Source organism: Ursus maritimus, unplaced genomic scaffold (assembly GCF_017311325.1).
Source record: "Ursus maritimus isolate PB19 unplaced genomic scaffold, ASM1731132v1 scaffold_22, whole genome shotgun sequence".
NCBI lineage: Eukaryota > Metazoa > Chordata > Mammalia > Carnivora > Ursidae > Ursus > Ursus maritimus.
This window is the reverse complement of record NW_024424675.1, coordinates 31138704-31161965: the sequence shown is the minus strand read 5'-3', so window position 1 is coordinate 31161965 and position 23262 is coordinate 31138704. Positions and strand designations below refer to the sequence as shown.

Sequence of the window (23262 nt, the reverse complement as noted above, 5' to 3'; positions counted from 1 at the left end):
CTGGGCTGGAATCTGGCCTCTGCCCTGTAAACTCCCTCCCTCAGTGTGCCTGGAACCCTGCCACTCTGCACCACCTCTGCGGTCAACACCCTAGACCAGGGGTCAGCAAGCCTGTCCTGTACAGGGCACGGTAATCAATATTTTCAGCTTCATGGACCATACAGGCTCTGTTGCAACTATTAAATCTGTTGTAGCAAAAGCCATAGAAAATATGTAAATAATGGTGTGGCTGTGTGCCAGTAAAACTTACAGAAGCAGGTGGGGGTCTGGATTTGGCTCCCAGGTGAGTTTGCCATGTGCTGCGCAGAACCAGCCCTTCCCTCCTTTCGGTTGGATGACTGTACTAGCTCTTTCCCTCTCCCACTCCTGCACCGCTGAGGTCCAGTGTTTATGCGGCAGCCTGAGTGATAGTTTGAAAACAATAAGTCATGGCATTTCATTGCTCAAAACCCTCCAGTAGTCTTATCTCTTGCTTAGAATAAAATCTAAACTTCTTAACATGGTTTCTAGATCTGACTCCTCTTTTTGATTCCCGACCCCCTGCCTCCTGTATTTGTTCTTTCATCCTCATCTTTAGCCACACCAGTCCATTTCCTCTTCCTTGAACCACGCCATGATGGTTCTGACCTCAGGACCTTTGCACTAGCTGTTCTTTCTTGGCCTAAAATGCTTTTCTTCCAAATAATTACATGGCTCATTTGTTCTATTCATTCTGGTCTCTACTCAGACATGGGCTTCTCAGAGAGCCTCCCCTGAGTACCTTATCTAAAATAGCACCCATCCGACCACCTGTAACACTGTGCCATTGTTCCAGTCTGTGGTTTTCTTCCCAGCCCTTATCACTGTCTGCCATTGTCATTTACATCTCTGTGCTGCATAATCTCCTGAAAGCAGAAGCTCTGTAGGTCTTGCTTCCTGCTGGATCCAGGATACCTGGCATAGAGAAGGGGCTCGAACATTTGCTATATCCAGCAACATTCTCAGTGCTTCCTTCACAGGCATGCAGTAGCATTGCAGACTCTTCCTCACACCTTCCTTTTCCAAGGTTCTCGTTACTGTTGGAACCTGAGGTTTCCCTCCTGTCTCTGGGCAGGTTCCATCCTCTTGATGGATGCCACTTTTTATGCCACTTTTTATCTTTTCCTTTTAGTCTTGCTTTCCTTTGCTTTACCCTTTTCTTCCTTGCTGTGGAAGCCATAAGATTTACTGTTCCCTGCATTACTCGTGTGGCCTTTGTCCTGCTTTGTTGCAATTTTGGGGTCTCAGTTGACCTGCCATGGACATGCTACTTATCTAGTCTATCATGGGGCCATTCTCATGGTCATTTAAGAAACCCCTGGGCCGCCTTCAGTGCCGGTCCAGGGAAGGCTTGTCTCAGGTTGAGACCTCCCCATTCCCTACCAAGTCCTATCCACTTGAGTGTACCTGCTTCAGTCCACTTCTCCAAGACTTGGCCCACCTCCTCCCTCTACCCCCATGTCTGACCTTGACTTTCCAGAAAGATGCTATGCAAAGAAATGTGAGCATTTCCATCTTCTTTGCAGCCTTCATGTTCAGTAGGAAAATATCCTGATGTTTGGGTTCTTAGTTTGGTCTTTCTTCAGTCTTAACTTTTATTAATTTATTATTGTTATTATTGCCATTGCTGCTATTGGCAAGAACACCTAGATTGCAAATCAGAGGTCTTGGGTTCAAATCTTGTGTGAGCTACATGAATTGGGAGTGTCACCTCGTGATTCCCTAATTATGAAAAGGAACAATAGTGCCAAGCCCCCTCGATTTGAGGGACGGGTCACAGATATGGTCATCCTGTGTGAACACAGTGCTGCTTATATGTTTATGCTTGTCTTCATCAAGCCCCATCAGCCCCGTGTTTGCCAGCTGCCCAGTCTTAGCCCCAACTCCTTCCTCCTTGCATAACGTCACTGCTCGGTTTTCATGGGAAGAGGAAAATGACAGATGGAAAGAAAGTGGGAAACTTAACTTGAGCATATGTGTGTGGGGGGAGGCGAACCGGGAGAGATCTATGTATATTGTATTCTATATGGGCACAAAGACCAGCTTATTTTTAAAAAAGCGTAAATGTGGATAAATAAAACCTGACAAGTATTGGTTTCCTTGAATTATTTTGACTACTTTATCAGCTGCATGCTGATGTGTTGCGTTAACACTTTTAACGCATTTGGAAATTAAATCAAATGGCAATTGCATTAAATCCTCATTCACTTGGAACATTACCCTCCTGTGTTCAAATGGAAGAATTATCTGGGGTATGGAATGAGCCGCCAGGTCTGTAGTTAGCTGGCATTTGTAGACCATATACTGCATGCCACACACGGCCCTGGGTATTTCACCGGAGGTTCCGTTCAGTCCTCACCTGCTTCCGTGTTTCAGATGAGGTTGCTGAAGGCTGATTCCCCGGCCGACTTAGAGTCTCACTGCCTGAAATCTCTCCTCTTCCTGTGGACAGATGTAATGGAGACTCTTTTCTGGCTCTCCTAATGCTAATTTTCCACAATGTTCTATTCTGTGGCAGATATTCATGGAATACTGTTTCTGGGAACCTAAGCTTTAGGCCCAGTTCAACTCAATTAAACTGTGGACCCCAGATTTGGAAGGGATGGTACAGGTCATTTTCTCTGTCCCCGCCCTGGAGCTGAATTCCTCTCTGAAATGTTACATATGGCCTCCGTCTAGATCTTTCATCACCGGAGGTTCTTCTGTCCCCCAGGGGATGTTTGGCAATGTCCAGAGACATTTTTAATTGTCATACCTTGGAGGGAGTGTGTGGAGGCCAGAGAGACTGTGAAACGTCCTACAAAGCACAGAACAGCCTCCATAGGCAACAGTTAGCCAGCCCCAAGGGCCAGTTGTGAAATCCTGCCCCTCCCCCCTCCCCACGGGATGGTCCCTTTATCCCTGAAGCCCCGCACTTCATCTGCAATCCTGTGGGCTTTTGGCGGTTGTGGTGGGGTGGGGGGTGTGGTGAGATGTGGGAGAAAGAAGGTAGAGCTAGTTATGTGGCTGTGAAGGAGTGATTCAGCTGGTCTGAGCCACACTCTCTGAAAAATTGACATTGACTTCTGGTCTACTGTGACTTGTGCTCCTGGGGCCTCCCCTCTCCCATCTCCCCACTAAATACCCATGGAGATGCCATAAAAGGAAAATGCAGACTAACTACCCAGTGCTGGGAGTGTGAGCATCTCTGGCTGTCAGGTCAGTAAAGCTGCTATGTGTGCTCTGAACACATGAGCCTCCCCTTCTGCTGAGTGGAGCTGTGATTCAGAGCTGCTGCATGACCAAGGACTACATTTCCCAGCCTGCCTTGTTCTCAATGGGACCATGTGATTCACTCCAGCCAAAGGAAAGTGCGCGGAAGTGTGTTCAGAGCCAGAGTGTCTAAAAAGCAGGCAGTCATTCTCCACATTCTTTCTTCCCTCTTTAGTTGGCTGTGTGCAGATGACTCCAAGCCCCTAGAAGGCAGAGGAGTCGAAAAATTGAACAGTTCTGGGCCCCTGAATCACCTTTTGGAGAAAAATTGCCTGCCAAGTGGTCCTGTTATTAAAATAATAATGAATTATTGTGCGAAGCTACTATGCCTTGGGTTTCTTTGTTATAGCAGCTAGCAGATTGGGTCAAGAAAAGTCATTAGCAGCCTCCCCAGGCCTATCTTCTTGAACCAAAGCTTTCTATCCTACTTCTGAAGAGATGAGAAGATACTTTTCTTCTCTCTCGCTGATACTGGGCCCAAGAGTCTACCTGATGGCTGGACAATTATCCTTTTGTTCTGGTGTTGCTTTTTTTTAAAGGTTAAAAAAAATTTTTTTTCCAACCATTATTTATTGATGTTGAGTCTACAAATTCCAGAACGACATATGAGGACAGAAATTGTGTGTTTATGTTAAGGAAAGGGGTGGGCATGGCCTTGGCTGTGGCATGTGAAGCGCAGGAACAGTGGGAGCTCAGGCGGGGTCTGGCCACATGGGACAGCTCGGAAGCCCTATCCAGAAGGGTGGGTCTGACATTAGAAAGGAGTCCAAGGACCAGCGATAGCCCTGTCAGGTGTATCCCAGGGTAAGACCCCAGCCCCATGTGAGGGAACATGGGAGCAGAATGGTGGGGTAGGGAGCGGGCTGGGGCTCTGGTCCCATGAGGTCCTGGGGCAATGGGCAGGCTGTCCAGGTGAACAGTCTGAGTCAGCCCAGTGTAGCCAGGGGAGCTGTCCTTGTGCCTGGTCTCCCCCAGCACACCCCTCTCCCACCAAGTGAGTCTGTCTACCACTGGAGCCCAGTGATTCCCACTGAGAGTGGGCAGGATGGAGAGAGGAGGAAGAGCTCAGCACTTGGCACTTCAGAGCAAGCACCACCCATCATTTAGAAGTGATCATCGTGGCAGCGTGTTTAAACATTAAATAAAAACAAAGCTGGAGCAGTTAGTGAGATGCAGATGCCAAAAAGCAGTATTTTAGCTGTTGGAGGGGAGGAGCAGCGGGTTCCCAGTGTAATCGGTGGGGTTCATTGTGCCCACACTGCAGGGTTGTTAAACCCCACGCTCCCGTCCCCTGCCCGGGATGTGCTGCCTTTTGGATCCAGGGACTTCCAAAGCAGTGTTCAGTGAGGTTTAGCTTGGAAGTAAGGTAGCTTCCATTTTATTGTTTTTTTAATTAATTAATTTTTTTTATTTTAATGTTTTCTTATTATATTATGTTAGTCACCATACAGTACATCCCTGGTTTCTGATGTAAAGCTCGATGATTCATTAGTTGCGTATAACACCCAGTGCACCATGCAATACGTGCCCTCCTTACTACCGTTTTAATGCTAATTAGCTTCAGATGACCTCTCTGGGCCTCCGCTTGCCTGTTTGTCATAAGCGAGGGCCGTATTATACAGGGTTTCAAACTTCGTCCCCCCTGAAGCAATCGAATGCTTTCCATAACTAGTGTGGAAAACCAGTGGTGCAGCTCTGTGGAATCATGGGCCTCTTAGAATGATATAAAATGTCTGTTTCGCACCCCCTGGGCTGGTGGATTCCTTTGCATATTTAAAGGTGTGTGTTTGTTTTTGTGTTTGTCTTTGAATGCATATGATCCTCGTCTTTCTTCATGCTTTTCTGGACCCTGGTAGCTCTGGGGCTAGGGTTCCGCCTTTTCTCTTTTAAATGAAATTTGCTTGCACCGGCTTTTTATTGTTAATCGAGTAGCAGGTGTCTTGCTCTCTATGTGTATCTAGAGGCAGATGTGACTCACAGCCCAGTAAATGGAACCGCTCCTTTCTGATGGGGCTCGGCCTGGTGGTATGGAGCAGACACTTACTGGCAGAGCGGCTCATCGTCTGTTCTAGAAAGGGAAGGTCTCCTGTTTGAGTTAAATGCTGGCAAAATGTGCCCTATGGCTTGCTCTTCCCATCTCTCACACACACGAGAGGGGGACCGCCGGGGCCCCATGGGACTGGGCTCCTGCTGCCTCTTACAAGCTGCTGAAAGTGCCTTCCTAAGGGAAGGCCAGGAGGCTGTATTTCAGAAGCCAGAAGGGCTGGGTTTGACTCCTGGCTCTGCCCACTTTTTGCTATTGAATGAAACTGCTCCAAGGGACTGAGCCTCAGTTTTCCCATCTGTGAAAGGGAAAGAATGTTGTTACTTTGTATTTTCTGAGGCTCAGTGAAATAAAGCATGGAAGTCCAGAGTGTGGGACCTACTTCATGCCAGCTGGGGAAGTTTAAAGACTCAAGTGACAAAATTATTTGTTCTTTGTATCATTTATTTTTTTCTCCTGCGTAGGTGGGAAGGTTACATTTCCCAGACTCCTACATCCAGCTGGGGCCAAAGGAATGTGTGCCAAAGTGATCTATGTCCCTTCCAGGCAAGGCCCATACAAAATCTCCCATGCACGAGTCCCCTGTGTTTTCCCCTCTTGTGATATTGGAGACCGTATGATGAGGCAGGTGGCGTCTCCAGAGGGATGTCCGCATCCCTGAATGATGTGCGGAGGCCGGCAGCACGTTCCCCACCCCTAACCTCATCAGGCTGTGATGTGAGTAAGCAGTAGCTGAACCGGCCATGACCGGTGTCCCTTACTCAGGCCCCTCCTACCTTGATGGCTTATGGAGACCTCTTCCTAAGGTTTCCACTGGTACAGTGGACAGACACCCACATCATTAGGATAGTACCGTACTTCCCACTTGGGGTTTTGTGGAAGCCCAACAGCGGTCACAAAGGGATTCGCTGAGTTTGACCTCATGGTGAGGGGAGTTTGCTGATTCTCTCTGCCTGTTGCCGTCTGGACTGACTCGTCTCAAAGGTGCTTCTGCTCTCTGGGTGCTGCTGCTCCAGGCATGGCTGTACTCATCCTGTGACTTTTCTTTTGGGGACATTGAGCTGACTACCCCTTTCTCCCTTCACCTTTCTTTCCCTAGCTAGACTAATGCACTCCATTAAGTAACCAAGGAAGCCTGCAGGCTAGGGACAAGGGCGACTCCTCCAGATGTCTTTGCCTATCTCTGCTGAATCCTAGGCTCTGTTGATTTTATTCCTTGACTTCTGTGATAAGCAGGGATGAGGGGAATTGCAGAATACCCACCTCTCAGGCCTTGGCTGGGTGTGGACTTGGTCCTATTGGCTCTGTCTAGGGGCCCCACATTTATGGCCCAATCCCAAGCTACCACATTTCCCATCCCACCGCGTCAGCCATGACTATGGGACTCCTGATTAGCTCCTGGTCCCCAGTGTCATGAAGCGTTGCCCTGCCATTTTTAGAAGCTGTGGAGAGGCAGCTTGTAGAAACACCTGTTGTCATTGACTTTGCATGAGAAGAGCCCATGACAGGTGTTCCTAGGGTTGGATCTGAGAGGAGCTCTCAAATCCCAAATTTGTCTGCAGCCGGGATGCCAACAGAAGTTACCCTGCCTTTTGAGATTTGGGTAAAATATTCAAATATTTGCATGATCTCTAGGGACTCATAATATGGTCACTTCTTTTTGGTTTCTAGTCCTTCTGGCTTTCAGTGTCAGTTCTTAACTCCTTGCACCTTCTCTCTGCTTGACACCATCCAAATTTGGAACTTGGTCTTCTTTCCTCAGTTTTCTTTCATTCTTTCTTTGACACACACACACACACACACACACACACACACACACACACACACACACTTTGAGGTGTGGCTGACTTTGGAGGATTTAGGGCAGGGAAAGGGGGTAAGGGCACAACAATGTGAATGCATCCAAGTGGGATGTGGGTTATGCCTGCTCGGCAGGTGCTGTGGCCACCCCATCAAGAAGTTCTTGGGGGCCACTCTGTCCTCTGAAGGCTTTGGCCTCCTGCCCTGTTGCCCCAGCTCCTCCCCTCTCTTGCAATCCTCCGCAGCTCGAGGCAGAGCAGTCTGGCGGCAGACACTTGCTCTGAGACCTGTTTGCACAGCTCATTGCTGCCAGCCGCACTTGCCAGTTCTTTCCCTATTGGCTTTGGATGAATTCTGTCTGGCGGAGGCATGACTCTCCCCTTGCCTTTCTTGTGCAACTCAGGAGTGGGCCCCGTTTTACTGCCAGGGTACATCCTGCCCTTGTCCTGGTCCTCGACACTTACCTGGAGATCTCTGCAGGCCACGGCCCTGCACACACCCTGGGCCTTGTCCCGCCAAAGGTGTGTGGTTGTTGGCATAGTCAAGGGCAGGGGGGCCCAGCAGCGGCTGCTGGGAGGCAAGGGTTGAAAGGGGGAGCCATTCTCAGTCTGGACCCTCTCAGCGCTGAGTAGCAGTTCTCCCCCGTCTAACTGGACACAGCCTCAGAGGGAGGGTGTAGGCACGCGTCCCCGGGATGCCCAGGCAAGGGGCGGCCTCCGTGCAGAGTCCCATCCCAGGGTTTGAATAGTGGACTCAGGGCTCTGTCTCCTTTTTGTGTTTCCTGTTCTACTTGTTCCTCCTCGATGTTATTCGTGTATATGCTCACGGGGAATGGTGGGGACAGGTCAGGGGGCTGGCAGCTTTAGCGCCGTACCACCTAGTTTAACAAGTGAGGGAGTTTCCTTCCGTCCATGTCTGAATGTCCGTCTCGTGAAAGGATTCTGATCTTCCCTGCCTGCATGCCCAGTAGCATGAAGAAGGGCCCCGTGGGAACCCTGTGCTCCCATCTGCGGCCAGCAGGGCAGAGTGTGAGGAGTTGAGGTGCTCCGGGAAGATGCAGTGGGGCGGGAGCCTTCTCCTAACTGGGGTTTCTGGGCAGACCGAAATCGGGCAGGTGCAGGTGGGACACCCCTGGTGTATGTGCTGCTCTGCTGGGGCTTTCTAGAACGGGGAGGATAGGCTGTAGGATGGATTCGTAGGCATGGTCTACCATTTGGGTCCCTTGGTTTCAGGCTTAAATAACAATGATGCACTTTGTTTTCATGAATTTCACTCTGGTGCATGGCCATCTCAGAGCCAGATATGTGTCTGTCCCTGTCCCTCTCTGAGTCTAGTCTGTCTTAGTGTCTGTGCCTCTGTTTCCTGACTTCCGTTCTCGCTCCGCCACCAGCCCTGTCCTTCCTTCAGGGGTCACTAACGGTAACTGGCTCCCTGTGCCTGCTTGCCAGTTTCCTCTGGTGGGATGCTTCCTCCTGGGAAACTGCTTTCCCCTACCCTGTCCCCTCTCCCTCTCTGTCCTTCCCAACTCCTTACTCCTCTGTCTCTGCCCTCTGCGTCTCAGCCTTTCTTCACTTCCTAATGCCTTGTCACAGGCCAGTGTTCGGGGTGATACTGTAGGTCTTGTCCACACTGATGGACTTGTTGGCAGTGGCTTCTCTGGTTTTGATCCCTTGGGAATGGGCTGGGGCTGCGCAAACAGGTGGCATTAGCATCTTCCTGTGAGCCTTCTTCTCTGGTCAAGGACAGCAAGCAGTTAGCTCCATATACTGCTTTGTTAAGCCAGTATAGAAATACATACCTGGGTAGTGCTGTCCCCTATTAATTGATTGGTCAATGAGGCAAATGTTTATTACACACCTCCTACGTCCCAGAAACCTTCTAGACACAAGGGATATACCAAAGATCTGTGTGGGGACAGGGCTTTTGTTATCTTGAAGCATACATTCTAGAGGAGAAAAGAGGGAAAGGAGTTAACAAGGGAGATATTTCAGAGAGTGTTAAAAATGTGGTTCTTTATTCTGTAAATAATGAGAGCTTTGGGGATGGGGACTGCTTATGTAAATCCCTACAGCCCCAAAGCAGGCCACAGGATGACTCGTGTTCAAACCCCAGCCCTGCCATTTGGCGGCCCTGTGACCCAGGCATGCCGCTGGGCTCCTGCAAGCCTGTAGTCCCATCTGCACGTGGTCCCCATCGACGAGGTCCAGCTCTCAGGTTGGTTGTGCCGTATGCGTAGGCAGTGGGGCTGGAACGGGAGCTGCCAGCCCTAGCTCCCGCGGTGGGGTGAACGCACTTGTTGGGGTACTTGGCACTTGTCACCCCCAAGCTGCTCACCGGTACAGATTTCATCCGCGATTATATTCATTTCCCAGGGCTGATGGAACAGACGGCCGAGAACAGAGTGGCTTTGCGTAAGAGGATTTTATTTTCTCACTGTTCTGGGGCCTGAAAGTCCATCAGGGTGTCAGCAGGGCTGCTTCCTTCCGGAGGATCTGAGGGAGAATCCGTTCTGTGCCTTTTTTTTTTTCCCTTCCCCCTTTGGGTGGCTATAGGTGGTCTTTGGCTTATAGACATGTCACTCCAGTCTTGCCTCCATCATCACATGGTCTTCTCTGTGTGTCTCTGTGTCCAAATGTTCCTCCTCTTACTAGGACACAGGTCACTGGATGAGGACCCACCTTAGTCCAGTATGAGCTTGATGACATCTGCAGAGAACCTGTTTCCAAACAAGACCCCACCTCCCGTGGCCCCATTGCCTACAGAAGCTGCGTCCATAAATTGGACCCCATGCCTCTTCGGCCATAGATCTCCTGAACCCCTTCTGTGAGTTCCCTCCCTGGACACCCCACAGACTTTGGTCCCACTACCAGCTGGTGGCCTCACTCCTCATGTGACCTTCTGATGCGCCTGGTTCCCGGCCTTCTGAGTTTGCCTTGCCCATCCTAGTCATCTAAGGTGACCTTTCCAAACTGCATATCTTTTAGCAAAATTGTCCAGTCCATCAGCCGATGGGCTCCCTGCGGTTGGGCATGGGGTCTGTGGTTGTTCATCCCGTGTTCCTACTGCTTGGCACATTGTAGGCACTCACTAGACATTTGTTGTACGAGCACCCCTGTTGTACGACCTCAGTACTGCTTATTTGGAAGTATGGGCGAAGCCCTTTGTACCCTCTTTTCTTCCAGATCTTTACTCTGCACCCAGTCTAGAAAACAGCCTCGGTCATTATAATCAGCCTCTATGCTTTTGCGCACGCTAGTCCCATGTCCTGGAATGTCGGTCCCACTTGGTCATCTCTTCAGTGGCTCAGCCCCAGCACTTCCCCTCCAGAGAAGCCTTCCCTGGCAGCCTTCCCCACCGCTGAAAATTAGGGTATATGCCCCCAAATTTATACCCAGTTAGCAGGAATTCCTGCTAGATTAGAATGCCTTTGAAGGCAAGGACTGTGTTCAGTTTCTCTCTTTATTCCCAGGATCACTGTGTGTAGAAGGAATTCTGTTCATAGCTGCTTAAATGAAATCCGATAGTTCTTTATGTGAACAAAATGATGAAGATTTCCCAAATAAGCTACAATTCTTATTATTTCCGTTTTCTAGGAGAGGAATCAGAGTCTCAGAGGTGAAGGGACCTGGCTGAGGACCCACAGAGCTAGCATGGAGTTGGGGGCGTGAGTGGCCCGCCGTTCCCCTGCGGGAAGCACATGTTCAGGCACACAGGAGGGTAAATGGTGGGGTGTGGGCAGCCCACACAGAGACCCAGGGAGCCTGGACGGAGGCCTGGCTGCTGGTCACGCCCTCGCACAGGCTGTGGCCACCAGGATTTGCAGCCAGTGCCCTCATTGGGATTCTCTGGAGACTTCGGTTCTAACTGCTCTTTTCAAGTATTGTTCTTGCAGTTCAACGTGTGGGGGACAGAGTGTTTGTAGCAACTGCTAATGACAGGGCTACTGAAAAAGACTGTCTATTTTTGGAGTTAAGCCTCAGCCTAAAAGAAGTAAAAATAAACATTGAGAGGTTTAGTTTGTTTTTTTTTTTTTCTTAAGAAAAATAATGTAGAAAAAAAAATCAATACCATCTCAACATACTCTCCTGCCTAGTGACAGTAGAAAGGGAATTTACTCCAGGACTGGAGGTCAGGGGGCCTGGGTTTAAATCCTGGCCCTTCCATGAGCTCACTTTTCCATGGGATGCTGCCTGGCGTTCCTGCTGGTCCCAAGGACAGCCATGGGTTCAGACCTGGGCTGGCGGCAGCCTCTTTTCTCTCCATCAGTCACAGCTGGCCCCATTAGAGTTCTCAGCACCAGTCTGGACCAGGTGAGAGGGGTTGAGCCTCCCCAGAGCCACTCCCAAGTAGCAGGCCCCCCAAATTCTCAATCCGAAGCAGAACGCTCTTGCTAATAATGATAATGATACTAGTATTGGTCATAGCTAATTTATTCTGAGAGATTACTAGGTGCCAGGCCCTTGCTGAGCACCTCTAGAACGTTGTGGTGTTCTGCAAATATTTGCTTTTCCTGATCCCACCCCATGGGCAGAATCCACTTGCTATTGAACTTTGACAGGAAGGACCCTGTTAACTTTGAACTTGGCTGTGTGACTTGCTTTGACCAATATAATGTGGGAGAAGGAACAGGGTGGCAGTGTCAAGAAGAGGTCCCATGTTTCTGTTCCTCGTCTTCTCACTGCCATCCAGCATTAGAAGAACATGTTGTTGGTAGCAGCTGTTCCTTCAGCCTCCTTCCTGGAATGAGGGGCATAAGGAGCAGCTTTGAACCCAACTCGGAGCCAAGCCACACTGACCCACAGACCTGAGAAAGAGAAGTGTCTGTAGACATCTTTAAGATTCAGGGATGTTTGTTACCATGGCAAACCCTGACTAATACAGCACATTTCAGGGGTGATCTTGAATAACTCCCAGCGGAGCCTCTGAAGTAGCTGTAGTATTGCCTCATTTACATGTGGGCTTGGGCTAGGGCTTTTTCTTTGAGGATGCCACTGGGCTCCGACCTGTGATCCTAAACCGTGGGATCTGGCAGTGTCGCTGTCTATGCAGGTTGTGGTCAGTGGGCCTTGAAGAACAGTGGCACTGTATTGGGTATGGATGCTAAGGATTGACCGAGAGACCATCTGAGGGCAGGAGGGGACACCATCTCTTGGGTTCCTGCTGGTGTGTGGTGGGGCCGAGAGCAGTCCTTTACACTTCGTGGAGAAATTGGTTTCTGGAAGTCTACCCTGTAGAACTGGAGTCCGTGCTGTCCCACAGGACTTACAATCCCAGTGGCCCAAGAGGATCCCAGTTGCAGAGTCCTCTAGCTCAGCTGAAGTGAGGGCCGGTCAGAGGTGCGAGGCCTGTTGGGCCATCTGTAGAGCTAAGATTCTCCTGGGCCCTGAGGCCATATGCAGGGCAGCTGGAAGCCGGGCTGGGCCGCAGGGAAATCATTAATGGGAACACATCTCAGACATAGTGTTCTTGACGTTTCATGTCTGGGTAAGAGACTTGGCTTCAGGGTCTGGGTCCCAGTTGGGACTCCCAAGCCATCTCTGGAGCTGCCTGAAGTACCTCGCAGTGCAACCCCTGGTGTCTCCAGGGCCTTCCGTCCACGCTGCCCCAACACCCATGGGATCCCCGGGTCTAGCGCATCCCTGGAGGTGCTTCTCCGTAGATCTGGGCCCGCTGTGTGAGGAGCCCAGAGGACCTGTGTGCTGAGGATGGAGTGCTGTTTCCTGGGCAGTGAAGGCATGCGTGTTGGTAAGCCCGAACAGTCCTGCTTAGAAGCCTGTAGCCCTTAATGGCTGTAAGGGCGGTAGACAGAGCCGACTGGAAAAGCATTATATTGATTCCAAGAAGTAACTAAAGTGAGAGTTCAAAATACGTTCTGGAAGGCAGGCAGCCCTTGGCTCCGGTGAGGCACTAATGAGCTCCCCAGCCTGCTACAGCTTGACCTGCATCTTCCCAGCAAAAGACCCAGGGCTGGCATTGAGGAGGGCGCCAGCAAGGGCGGGTGACGAGGTGATTAATGCGGGCCAGCTTCTTGGGCTCCTACCAGCTTCTCTCTCTGAGTCTTTTGTTTCTTTTTCCTTTTATCTCCACAAGGCAAAGTGAAGAGCCTCGGAACTCCTCCCTGTATCATGTGCTGATCTGTTTGCTTGTATAAATGAGCTGGTCTTCCAGAAGAGAGTGACTTTTCCTCCTCTAAAGGGACGTGAAGCCCAGTGATTTGCCTTGTTTCCTCCCTCATGATCCTTGGCCCCCACCTCCTGGCTTCCTGCAGCCAAGTCACCGTATTTCTAGGTGGCTGTCAGGATGCACATATCACCTGAAGGGCAGGTATCTAAGCCTTGCATCTGGAGAGGGAGCTGATTGAGAGCAGGTGTGTGCCAGCCCCGTTGAATGGGCACCTTTATTTCCCATGGGGTTGCCTGCCTGTGTTCTCATGCCCAGAAGTCTTCTCAAGAGGTCAGCTTTTCTGTTTATCCATCCTGAGATTGGTTCCTTGTCTCCTGTGCAGCCTGTTTGTGCTAAAGTGTATCTTCAGCGTAGAAGCAACAATAAGCAGACTGGGAAAAGGATATGGGATCTTTTACAGCTTATTAAAATATGAGCATCTCTATTCCTTTTTCGCACCTTGAATTTTTAAAAAATTGCTGTATTTCTCTTGCTTTTCAACGGCATGCCTCACTAGCGTATGTTTAAATTCTGGACCCTGAAGCAAATATCTCAGCCCTGAGCCCTTGCACATCACACTTGAAGGAAACCTGGGTGTTCATCTCAACTCTGCCACCAACAGCAATGACAAGAAACTGTCCAAGTCCCCAAACAGGAAACGGCATGATCTTCCTTCCTTCCATGGGTTTCCCTCTGCCATTCTCTTTGCTGTGTGCCCCTTCACCTTCGCACCCTGTCATCTTTCAAAGCTCGGTTTAAATGTCACCTTCTCCATGAAGACTTCTTTAACTTGTTGAGCAGCTAGGACCATTCCCACTCCTTAGCTCTTTTGAACATATCTCTGTGAAATATTCGTTGGTTAATTCACTTACTCAAATATATTTGCTGGGTGGCTACTCTATGCCTGGGCACTACTGTAGATACCAGGGACACGGGTTGATCAGACTCACATAGTGTATATTGCAGACCAGCACTGTCCAAGGGATGTCTTTGTGATGACAGAAATCTGTGCTGTCTGCTATCTGGACTCAGTGGCCACGTATGGCTGTTGAGCCCTGGAAATGTGGCTGTTGTGACTGAGGCATTGAATTTTAAATTGTATTTATTTTCATTAATTTAGCCACGCATGGCTAGTGGCTACCATATTGGACAGCACCATTCTATAGGGAGAGATGGACTTTGAAAGAGTTGATAGATCACTGTAATACTACCACTTATGATGGGGACATGTTGGAATCAAATGGAGCATAGTGGCAGAGAATAAGGGGGAGACCTGTTTTGGTAGATGAAAAAGAAGGGTTTCTTGGAGGAAGTGATGTTTTAATCGAAGACCTGGGGGATGAGAAGGTGTCAGCCATTTGAAGAGTGGGAAGGCTTTCTAGGGAAAGGGGACATTGAGTAGGCCCCAGTAGAGGTAGGCATGAGTGTGGTGTGCTGGAGGAATTGTAGGTGGTCAGAGTGGTTAGAATGGAGTGGGTAAGAGTACTGGGAGTGGAGGCTGGCGTGATGGTCAGGGGCCAGATCACTCAAGGCACTGGGGGCCACAGGAGACAGGAGGGGGCTTGTTGGAAGTCCTCCCATCAGGTGAGAAAGAACAGGGCATAGAGTCCACGTCTCCTGGCTGTCAGCTCAGTACGTGTGCTGTGCCACGCTGCCCAAGCAATGTGGGCTCCCAGCCTTCGTGTGATGCCGGTCTGGTGGCGAGCCTCATCTGCATTCTGTTTCCATCCCTGTCTCCAGCCTGACTTATTTAGGCCTGTCTAATTTATGTAGCTGCTGTACACGGGTAGTGCATGTCGGGCTCAGAGGCCTGCCCGTGTTTGTCTCTGTGAAGGAGAAATACTACTGTCTTCACTGGAGCCATCTTTTCTGATCGCGCCTTCTTGGTAGTTAAGATTCTGAGAGCATTTAGCGCAAGGAGGAATTGCTGTAATGACAAGTGGATCCTTCTATAACCTCCACTTAATTGGATGAAGTGACAGCCCCAGTGAAGACTCAAATAAAATTTGGTGCAATTAGACTGTGCCAAACGGCTGGAGCCAGAACCAGCATGGAAAGCTTGCAGCTGGTCGTCGGAACTGTGGAGGAATCCGGTTGGACAGGAGGAACCACCTGTGCTTGGGCTCCAGGTGAAGGTGTTCATGTCAACTGCTCATTGTCCCAGTTGAATTCTGTGGACCTCCTCTCTGGAAGTTTCCTTGAAGGGTGTGGTGGGAGGCACTGAGACCAAGGAAATCTCTTAGATTGGGTTCCCTGGAAACAAAATCTGAGACAGAGAGTTGGATGCAGAGGGTTTATTCAGGAAAGTTCTATGGAGGTCCACCCATAGGGGAGTGAGGAAGGCAGGACTGGGCAGAGGGAGAAGCTGACCTGTTGTGTGGTTATACCTAGAGCTGGAAGATCCCTGGAGCTTGGACAACCCTTCAGCGTTGTCCTAAATTTGGGCTAAAGGATGGGCCTTTGCATTCCCCTGTGTCCTTGGCCATGTCTCCTTACCTCCAGCAAACATAACCTTGGATGAGGCAGTTCCCAGAGAGGGATGAAAGTGTGAGCACTTAGCAGTTGACACTCCCAGCTGCTGGGTGAGGCATGCACCTGCCTCCTTGTAAGCAGAATGCTATAGTATCCACTATGAGGTCAGCCGGAGCCCATTACCCATGGTTCCCCGGGCATGCCTCCTCTTCCTCAGATGTTGACTCCAAGGAACGCCCATACCTTCTTCTGTGGCAGTCCCCTCTACTCTGTCCTCCACCTGTTCTGGGTGAAATGGAGTAAGGCCACTGACTGTATGGACTCTCCTTTCTGCTCCCGCCGCTCTTCTGCTTGCTTCCAGCACCTGCACTGGCCTCTGGGCTCCCTTCCTCCTGGTTTCGGCTTTGGTTTCTCAGGGCTGCTCACCTATGTCTGAAAGCAGCTTCCCTATCCCACCGTGCTGCTTTCCTTTCGGGGGTCTGATTCCCAGCAGTTTGTTGAGAAGCCTAACATCCACCCTCTGTCAGAGCACCCCAGTGTGGTGGCGAGTTGTGTGAGCTCTAGGCCAGATATCAGGATGAGGATCCCCACTCTGCCATTTTCCAGATAAGCTCTACTGGGGACACAGGCATGGATTCATTTGTTTTGTGTCATGCTTTGATCATTTTGAACCTTTTGCATCTGTAAAATGGGGATATGTCTACCCACATTACATCTTGCTAGTTTGAGGACTAGCAAGACAGGCCCACAGCACAGCACCCAACACATGGTAGAAATTGTCATCATTTGTCTTCATTGACAGCCATGGTCAACTCAGTCTGGCCAAGGGCGGTTGAGGCCAGGTCTCAGAGCCAAGCATAGAACCCAGATGCAGAAATGCCGTCCTGAGTGTAGCACAGAGTCTTGAGATGAGACAAGCTAGGTGTGGTGAAGCAGGTTATCCACAGTTTGATTGGGCCTCCAGCCCAGGCTGAGCCCACTGATCAAGAGATCTGAATTAATGATGCCTCGAGGGCTACATCTAAGTGCAAACTCACATCTCACAGCCGAGGGCCAAGTATCATTCAGTCCTGGTTCATGCCGCTCTTCTGCCTGTGGCTTTCTCCCACCCCGCTCTCTCCCTATGCAGCCCCAGGCTCGGCTTCTGCGTAGGAGAAGGGGGCTGTGAGAATCGTGTCTCCCTGGTCCTGTAGCTTGGGCTTAGTGTGGGCGTCTTGCTGTCTTCCCATGCAGTGGGGAGCCGACCTGGAATCCCACACCCCAGTCCTGTTCTTCTCCCATTGTTGGACACACAGCGGGACTCCACAGGCAATGGAAAAGAAAAAGACTTGATCACTGTTTATTTTCCTTAATTTTCATTGTGCCTCTTTTATTTTTACCCTTGATTACAAGCATCAGAAAAGTTCCTCTCTGTTTTTTCTCCCCCTTTGCAGCTGTTAGTTTGAATAGTGTCTGCTAGACCAACACCCCTGGTAGGCTCAGAAAAAAGAGAAATTAGCTAAAAGGGTAACAAGGGAAGCATTTTTAGTGGGGAGCCTCATTTTGCCAAACCTGCAGTCTTTTGCCTGATTCTGGGGCTTCTGGAGACAGTGTTTTTGTTGTTGGCGTTGTTATTTTCCTTGGTGGTGGTGGTTTTTGTTTTTTGTTTTTTTGTTTTTATTTGAAGGCAAATTGGCCTCCTAAAAGCTCCTCTATGAATAGTTCTGGGGATCCAGCCACACCCTTTATTAGGGAGGGGCAGTCTATGTGTCACCTGGTAGAGATTTCAGTTGTTTTCCTGTCCTTTGCTTACTCCTTCCGTCTTGTGTATTTATTCATTCATCAGACACAATTATGTATCTGCAAATCACTTGCATTTTGCCAGCGGCTAGGAGGCAAAGTTGAATGAGACGATTTCCCTGACCCCAAAGATACTCACAGTTTGGCTGGGAAGACTTGTTTGGAAAGGAATGATTGCAGTGAAGGGTGAACAACATCACATATTGAAAATGGTCATTGTTGATGTACGGGCATGCTGTCATCGTCCCTTGGCCCTGTTCTCCATTTTAACACACGCTGCCTGTGTGATCTCAGATAACTCACTCTTTTCATGCCGGTTTCCTCATTTATAATGTGGCAGTAATAGCATTCGTCTCAGGAGGGTGTGAGGATTAAATGAGATAGTATGTATGTGGTGCTTGGTGGAAAGCCTGGTGTGGAGTGAGGTGTCTGTAAACGTCAGCTGCTGCCCCTGCTGTTGTTAAGTAAGGGAGCTCAGGCTGTGACTCCGGAGGTGGGGGTTCAAAATGTGGCCTCATTGCTGAATAATTTGACCTGTGGCAAATCCCCTAACTTCTCCTCCCCTGCAAACTGGTAATATAATTTTACCTACAAGTAAGGAGTGTTACTCAGAGTGTTCTGGTCATGGACCGGCAGCATCAGCGTTGCCGGAAACGTATCAGGAATGATGCCCGTCAACAGACGAATGGATAAAGAAGCTGCAGTCCGTATATACAATGAAATATTACTCAGCCATCAGAAAGGATGAATACGCACCGTTTGCATCGACATGGATGGAACTGGAGGGGATTATATTAAGTAAAATAAATAAGGCAGAGAAATTCACTTATTATATGGTTTCACTTATATGTGGAACATAAAGAATAGCGTAGAGGACATTCGGAGAAGGAAGGGAAAAATGAAGGAGAAATCAGAGGGGGAGACAAACCATGAAAGACTGTGGACTCTGGGAAACAAACTGAGGGTTTTAGAGGGGAAGGGGGTAGGGGGGATGGGTTAGCACAGTGCTGGCTATTAAGGAGGGCACATATTGCATGGAGCACTGGGTGTTATATGCAAACGATGAATCATGGAACACTACATCAAAAACTAATGATGTACTGTATGGTGACTAACATAACATAAAAACGTTAAATTAAAATGTAAAAATGTAAATTTTCAGGGGCACCTGGGTGGCTCATTTGGTTGAGCATCCAACTCTTGATTTCAGCTTAAGTCATGATCTCAGGGTTGTGGGATCAAGCCCCACATTGGGCTCCACGCTGGGTGTGGAGCTTGTTTGAAATTCTCTCTCTTCCTCTCTGCCATCTACAACCACCCCCCCCCAAAAAAATAAATTCTCAGGTACCACCCCAGAGCTATTAAATCAGAATCTGGAGTAGGGTATATGCATCTATGTTTTAAAAGTTTGCCAAGAAAAAAAATAAAAGTTTGCCAGGGGATTATGATGTGTGCTAAAATCTGAGAAGTACTGGGTTAGAGATAAGGTATGAAAGTTGTCCAGCATGCAACCTGCCCAAATACTGATGATTAATAAAGGTTTTTGCAGCTGTTACTACAGCAAGAACAAAAATAACAGATGGTGAGTAAGGGTGTAGCATACTTCACTGGAAGTTTTCATTTAAGTCAGCTCTAGAAAAGTGACTGGAGATTTTTAGGAAGGAAGGTCACTTCTGGATGCAGGCACAGTATGAGCAAAGACCCAGGGGTGTTTGGTGAATGGTGCAAAGTGTGGTGCTGCTCGGACATAGAACTCCAGGAGAAGGGGTGACTGGAGACACACCAATAAAGACACAGCTTGATAGAGTCAGATCATAAGGATCTGGTTTGACCAGGACAAGGGCTTTGAGCTTGATCTTGGGGACTGTTGATGGGCTTTAAACACAGAAGTGACAAGATGAGATTTGTTGTTGGTAAGATGAGTCATGGAGGCTATAGAGGGTTAGCTGGAAGACTCAGTGGATCCTGGCAAATATGGTCCCTGGAGTCTCCAGAACAAACTTTCTATTGAAATTGAACATTGACTGGTATACCAGTTGTCTTTTGTTGTTGTTGTTCTTCTTCTATCCAACTCTCTGCAAATACTCACTGAATACCTGTAGTGCTCCAGGCATTCAGGGATACACACATAAGACAAGCAGAACAATCCTTACCCAACCATGGTCCACAGTTTCCTGAGAAGCATGATGAGCGTGATTATTACACAGTGTGATGATGAAAGGGGCCAGCCTCTGTTGAGCACCTGGCATGCTGCAGGTGGTACTGTTGATGTAACCACTGGTAGTTATTACCCCTTGGCAATGTTCTTGGGGTGTCCTGAGCATAGTCTCACAAAGCACTCACAGTGACCCATTTTACAGCTGAAGAAACTCCACTGAGAGACGTCACATGTATCAGGACTTGGAAAGGAAAGGAATAAATATCACAGAGGATATCAGGTTTGGGGAAGCCTTTTTTTTTTTTTTTTTTAACTGGAACATGCAGGTTTACAGGACAGAGCTGGAAGGGCAGGCACGAGGCCATCGGAGGCTCAAGGCAAAGGAGGGTTGTTTTGTCGTACCACCATCAGGGCGGTCTTTAAAAGATGTTAAAAGGCGGGTGACACGATGAGAGCTGCTTTGGAGAGACGCCCTGACATCCCAGAGTAGTCGCTGGTGAAAAGTGAGGTCTTGGGAGGTGACATTTTGTGAGGGACGCTGACATTTATTCATAGCATTTCTCCTTCTTTGCTTAATTCTCTTAAAATCTGTGTCTATGTCAAAATCTCAGCAGGGTGAGTGAGGCGTTGAAGCTCTTCTGTCCGCTTCCCGCCCCCCCCCCCCCGAAAAATCCCATTAGTAACAGCTCGTCAGTCCCCGAAGCAGAGTGATGGCAGCCACTGAGGGCCGAACGTGGGCTGTACATGTGTGTTCTCAGACTGGAAGGCAGAAGGGGGCCAAGAGAGATGGGGAGGGGGAGCCCCACCCCGTGCTGTGTTCTTGACACACACCAGCTCACGTGGTCCTCTCTACATGGGGAATAGACATTGTTCCCATTTTACAAATAGCAAAGTGAAGCTCGGAAAGGTTACGTATCTTGCTCGTGGTTGTATGGCAGCCTCTTGGCTGCCCTTTTGCCAAAGGCCACCTGGCATCAGAATGCTGGTTTTACGTATTTCTCTTTGTAGATGACATGACTGTTGGTAACATCACGGCAGTAAGAGTCAGTCTTTGTTAGACAAGTTTCTAGCTGCTTCCAAGGCCTTACGGCTCTGTATGTAGGCAGAATAATGCCTCCCCCCACAAGAAGCCCACATCCTCATCCCTAGAACCTGTGAATCTATTATCTTGTGTGACTAAAGGGCCTCTACAGATGTGATGAAGTATGTTAAGATGGGCAGATGAAACTGACTTATCTGGGCTCAGTGTAATCATAAGGGTTCTTACAAGAGGGAGGTGGGGGGGTCACAGTCAGAGGAGGAGATGTGACAGCGAAAGAGGAGAGAGAGAGAGAGAGGGACAGAGAAGAGAGATTGGAAAATGCTATGCTAGTGGCTTGAAGGAGGAGGAAGGGGCCACAAGCCAAGGAATTCTAGTGGCTCTAGAAAATCTGAACAAGGCAAGGGAAGACACTCTCTCATAGAGTCTCCAGAAGAATGCAGTGCTGCTGACACCTGGATTTTTGGACCTCTCACATCCAGAGCTGTAAGAGAATGCATTCGTTGTGTTTTAAGTGACTAGGTTTGGGGTTGTTCCAGCAGCAAGAAGAAAGTAATAGAGGTTTCTAGGACTCATAAGGCAGGCGTTGCCATGCCCTGCTCTGCCTGCAGAGACAAGACCGAGTTTGCATAACCTTAGCCACCCTTCCCTTCTTGGAGCCTCATTTTCTCATTTGTGAAACGGGTGGAGGGGTTTTAATTGTCATTGTGCAAGTTTATGATTCACTCAGACTCATTCTTCCAATCCCAAATGAGGTTTTATTTCTCTGGGAGCTGAGGGCAGGGGAGCTAGGGATCCAGTCGATGGGGGTAGACCTCCAGGTACGTGGGGCAGAACAGAGAGTGGATTCAGGGGTCAAACGGAAGAACCTACACAAACATGCAGCTCGTGTTAGTTCATTTTCACTGCCATGTAATATTCCTTCTCAAGATTGCCCTCCACGGTAATCGCACACTCATTGTGAGATGAATAGATTAAAAGTAATGATTTTACAGGAAGGCAAGGATTTTGGTGCTTTGCCCCCCATCATTTCCCCAGGGACAGAACACAGAGTAGGTAATCAATGAATGTTTGTTGGATGGATAAATGAGTGTACGAGTGTGAAAATACTTTGAAGGTCACAGATTGCTCTGCGCAAGTTCGTTTTCATTAATTAAGACCAGCTTCAGAGATGTCAGATGATTCTCCTAAGGTCAACAGGGATTTGAATCCCTGTCTCCTGGGTCCAAATCCAGGGGTATTCGCACGCCAGTCCAGCTGCCTAGGCCTTCTGGTCTGCTTATCTGTTGGCTCACTCCCTGAGATGTAGCACAACCTCTTAAGATACCGTGGCCTGGGCTGGAGCCCTTTTTGCAAGGAAGCATGGTGAGTGTGTCTCAGAAGCAGGTGTCATCTTCCTGGGGTTCACTCTGGATTTAGAAGCACATAGTTGGCCTCATTGAGTGGAAAGGGAAACATGACCCTCTACGGTAGAGTGGAAGCGGGAGGGCACCCCAGGCTTGAGGGCCTAGCGGGGGACCACAGCCCCCACTGCTATGTCTGGGCCTCCATCTGCTTCTAGGGGTACAGCAGTGAGCTATGGGAGAATTGTCCCCAGTACCCAGCCCCACTGCCTTCTAGACTCTGTGGTCACCACAGCCCATAGGGAAGGCTGTCCTGGGGAGTAAGCACTGCAGTCCGTATCGGGGCAGCCCATCCACAGCTGGCCTGCTGGCTGCTTTGCAGCTGGATAGGATTGGGTTCAAATCCCAGGTTTCTATGTGTTTCTAGAGTGACCCCTTTTCCCTTCTGCATCTCAGTGTCCTCATGTAATCTGTCCTCATGTACTGTCTCTGCAGACAGACAGTAATCCTTTCTTTGCAAGACTAACATGAGGGTTTAATAATAAAAATAAGAACAAGAGAACATTGATTGAGCACTTATATATTAGGCATTGACCTAAATGCCTTGTGTTTACTTATTTAAAGCTCACAGCAGTTCCCTAAGATCTGCTGTTCCCTTTGCTGTACGTACATGTGAAGACACTGAGGCTCAGAGAGGTGGTGACTTGCTGAAGTCACTCTCTTAGCAAGTGTCAGAGGCAGGGTTTCAACTCAGGCCATCTGAGTCTGATAGGCATGCTTTCCACCCACTCGTGTTTACCACTTCTGATGATAGATTTGCAAAACTGTTCAAATTTGCCATGGGCCCAAGGAACATCTGGTGTATGATGAGACTGTCTCTTAGGTATTGGTTCCTATAGAGCCGCACTGTCCAGTATGGCAGCCACTGGTCATATGTGGCCCTTTAAATTCAACTTTTAAATTAATTAAAATTAAATAAAAGTAAAAATTTCTATTTCTCAGTCACATGAGCTACATGTGCCTAGCAACCATATGGGACATTGTGGTTATAGAACATCCCTGTCATTCCAGAAAGTTCTGTTGGATGGTGCTTGTATGGATGAGGGCAGAGCCCTGAGTTTGGCCAGAGAACAGACAAGCAGACCCAGAGTACCCTGAGGGTCTTAGAAGGGACAGTGAGGAGGATTCCAGCTCC

The 23262-nt window shown here is 49.0% G+C and overlaps 1 protein-coding gene and 1 pseudogene across 2 annotated transcripts in view; one reads left to right on the top strand and one right to left on the bottom strand.

Moving 5' to 3' along the window:
• PTPRT (protein tyrosine phosphatase receptor type T) overlaps positions 1-23262 on the top strand; it is a 1014747-nt gene that overhangs the window by 383922 nt on the left and 607563 nt on the right. The window lies entirely within an intron of this gene.
• LOC103669750 overlaps positions 1-23262 on the bottom strand; it is a 57120-nt pseudogene that overhangs the window by 7483 nt on the left and 26375 nt on the right.